The sequence below is a fragment of the Penaeus japonicus genome, unplaced genomic scaffold, assembly GCF_977035675.1.
Source record: "Penaeus japonicus unplaced genomic scaffold, GWHDUDI00000001_assembly GWHDUDI00000004, whole genome shotgun sequence".
Lineage (NCBI taxonomy): Eukaryota > Metazoa > Arthropoda > Malacostraca > Decapoda > Penaeidae > Penaeus > Penaeus japonicus.
In genome coordinates, this window is record NW_028234406.1 from 39826359 (window position 1) to 39831358 (window position 5000).

The window sequence follows — 5000 nt, forward strand, 5'->3', positions numbered from 1 at the left end:
TACTTGAATATATTTATGTATGTATATAATGCAATATATTTCATATATTAGATTTCATATGTATGTATATACATGAATTTATATTTCGTAAATTATATACACTATATATATATATTATATATTTAATATATATATATATGTATTATATATATATATATATGTGTGTGCGTTGTCTGTGTGTGTGTGTGTGTGGGTGTGTGTGTGTGTTGTGTGTGTGGTGTGTGTGTGTGTGTACATGTGTGGTGTGTGTGAGTGTATATATGTTATATATAGATATATCTATATTGATATTTATATTATATATTGCTTACATTATATATTATATAATGATTTATATATATATTTTTATATCTTTATATATATTATATATTATATATTATATACATATATATACACGCATAGATATGATATTTATTATATATACATATTATATTTACATGTATATATAAACATTTATATTTTCGTGTTATATAATATATAAATATATACACATGCTATATTTATACTTTTATATAATATATATATAAATATTATTACATATATATATACATATATATGTGGTATATATATATATTCTCATAGATATAAAAACATACCTATACATATATATATGATATGGATACCTACTATAGGCTACGCCCACATACATAAATACATATATATACATATATATACATTATTTATATATATAATACCATATTTACATACATTTATATTAGATTGTATTTTTTTTAATATATTTTTTTTTGTTTTATATCTTTCTATAAATATATGAATACACACACATTTGTTTTTATTTTTATTTGTTTTGTTTGATATATATACATAGATATGTATATTTTTACTTTTTTATGGTTTTTTTTCTTATCTTGTTGTCTTGTTACATATTTTTATTTATTTTGTTTATTTTTTTATCTTGTATATATATATTATCTATATTTATTATATATATATTTAGATATTTTTGTTTATTATAGTCTTATAGTTAGATAAACAAATATATACATAACTATATACATATTTTTGTTTTTATTTTCTTTTATGTTTATATTTTCTGATAGTTTGATTTTTATATACATTGATATGATATATATTAATATATTAGTTTTGGTTTGGTTTTTATTATTATTTTGATTTTTTGTATTTTTATAATGTTTTTATTTGTTTTTATTTATTCATACACTAGGTATATTATACAGTTTTATTTATTATATATTATTGATTCTATATTTATACACTATACATATGTACACATATAGACTATATATACACATATACATTTGTTATATATTACTGTACATATTATTTTTGTTACATAAATATTATTATACATATATATACATTACCACCACACACTCACACACACCACAACATAATTTATATATATATATATAAATATATGTATCTAATATATATTGTATGCATTTTTATATTTTACATTTATTTAGTAGTTATAATTTTGTATGTGTTTTATATACAATATATAAATATTATTTTTTTTGTATGTATATTTTATTCATATATAATATATATTAATGTATGTATATATATACTTATATTTGTATATAATGTATGTATACATACTATATATATATATATTATTTATATATATATATATATATATAAATATATATATGGTATATATATACATATGTACATATATATTATATATTATTTTATATATATATCTAATACATCTTTATATGTATATATATCTCTGTATTCCATAACATACATTAATATATATTGTATCATATATACATATATTTACATACATTATATATATTGTAATATTTTTATATACATATTTTATACATATATATTATATATACATACATATATATATATTATATTATATATAATTTATATTAATATATATATGTATATTATACATATATATATATATATTCATATATTATATATATATTATATATATATATATGTTGTATTCTATTTATGCCTATTCCAGTATTTATTATTCCTATATATATGTGGCATCTATATACATAGACATATATATATATGTATATATTTTTTTTATATTTATTAAACCTATGTATATATATACATCTATATACATATATATACATATATACACAACATATATATAAGATATACATACTTATTCTTATATATACAAATATATATATACATATAAACATATTTTTTTAATATTACAAATACATATAAATGTAGATATAAATATACATATATACATACAATATATTAGGCAGATATAACCCACTATACACAAAACAGTGGGTATTTAATTCTTGCCATATTTTATCAACACGGATAGAGTCGTATTCTGCAATTAGTCATAAAATATATATACATATATACATATTATAAAAAGTCATGTCTACAAATAATATATTTTATATGTATATTATACATTTTATTATATATATTTTTATTATAATATATGTATGTATGGTACATCTATATATCTGTATATATTATGTGTGTAAATATTTTACATATATATTTATTTAAATAATAATTATATATGTCTATATATACATATATATTGTATATATGTATTATATATATGTATATACTGTTTTATTATTATGTATATTTATTTATGTATATATATACATATATTAATATTTATATATATTATATAACTAGTATATATATAGTATTTATATATGTTTATACACACATATATATATATATTATATATATAAATATCTTTAATGTATATATACTGTTTATAGGTATCGATATATATATATATATATATATATATATATATTATATATATATACATATATATATATTAAAGGTATATACATGTATATTTGTATCTTACTATATGTCATATTTATAATATATATATCTGATTATATCAATATATTTATATATAATACATATAAACGTATATACATTTATATATATATATACATTATATATATAAATATGTTTTATATATATGTATATAGATATATATGTATACCATTAATATATACATATATAATACATATATGTATCCATAAATAATATATACAATTATATTTATTTATATATTATATATATTATATATTATAGGTATAATATATATATATACATATCTATAATATTTTACATTTATAAATATATATGTATATATAAACATATATATAATATATTAATATAAACAGTATATACATAATTATATACATATATACAATATATATATAATACTATATATATTTATATAATATATGTATATATATATATATATAGTACATTATTCTACCAGGTTATACATATATAATATACGTTATAACTATATATAAAAATATATATATACAGATATATTTATATACTATATTATAATGTATATTATTTATAACGCTATATGCGATATCATATTATATATATATAAATATAGATATATGATATATATATATAGTATATACGGATATAATGAATATTCATATATCATAATATATATATATATTACATATTATGTATATTATATATATCTATATATATATATATATGTATATCCATAAATCTATATATATATATATATAGGTCTATATATATATAATATATTATATATATATATATATATATAGGTATATTATATATACTATTATATACTAGTATATATATTTCATATTTATGTATATATATATACTATATATATATAGTTATATATATGATATATTATATATATATATATATTATATATATATATTATTATACTGTATATAATATATAATATATATATATATATATATATATATCAATATATATTATATATATACTTATATACAGTATATACATGTATATACATGTATAAATATGTTATATTATATATATATAAATATATATATATATATATATAAGTATATTCAATATTATATATATTATATTATTATATTTGATGTATATACATGTTTATATATATATATATATATGTATATATACTATATATTAAATATATATATATAGATATATATCTATATATATACCATATAGACAGTATATACATATATAACAGAATATATATATATAATATATTTATATATAAAACATATATATATATATATATATATATGTATATACTGTCTAATGTTATTATATTTATATAAATATATACTATATCTATATTATATCATATATATATATTATGTATATTACTGTTTATTGTATATATATAACATTATATATGTATATATGTACATATATAAATCTGTTTAACTATTGATATCAAAATATAATATATATATAGTATATATATACATAAATATTGTATGTATATACTGTATTATATGGTATATATATATATATAACATATAAACTATCTCTAACATATACATTACTATATATATATATTAAATATTATATATTTATATATATAAGTATATATGTATATATGTATATATATATGTATATTTATGTTTTATATATTTATATGTTATATCAACATTATATATGGTATCTAATTAATTATATAGGTATATATGTATATGTATTATACCTGTATATAATTATGTATATGTGTGTCTTATACATATATTTGTATATGTATGTATATGTATATATTATATTAATGTATGTAATATAGTATCTCTATATATATATGTATCTTTATATTTTATATATATATATATATATGTATATATATATTATATAATATATATATGTATATGTAATATGTGTATGTATATATGTATGTATATTATATATATTTATATATATATTTATATATATATATATTTATTCTATATTATATATATGATATTAATGTATTATATGCCTATGCTAGAGTTGAGATTATATCCTGATGAAACATCAAATTTGTGTGTGATTAGATGTGTGTGTGTATTTATATATAAGTATGTTATATATGTATGTATCTATATATATATATATGTTACAATATATATATATATATCTTATATATCTATATATATTATATATCAATATATATGTATATATATACATATATATATCATATATATGTATATATATATATTATCTATACTATATATATATATATA

General features: G+C 13.1%; 1 protein-coding gene across 2 annotated transcripts in view; it reads right to left on the reverse strand.

Moving 5' to 3' along the window:
- Window positions 1–5000, reverse strand: part of LOC122261029 (gamma-interferon-inducible lysosomal thiol reductase) — a 32997-nt gene that overhangs the window by 17653 nt on the left and 10344 nt on the right. The window lies entirely within an intron of this gene.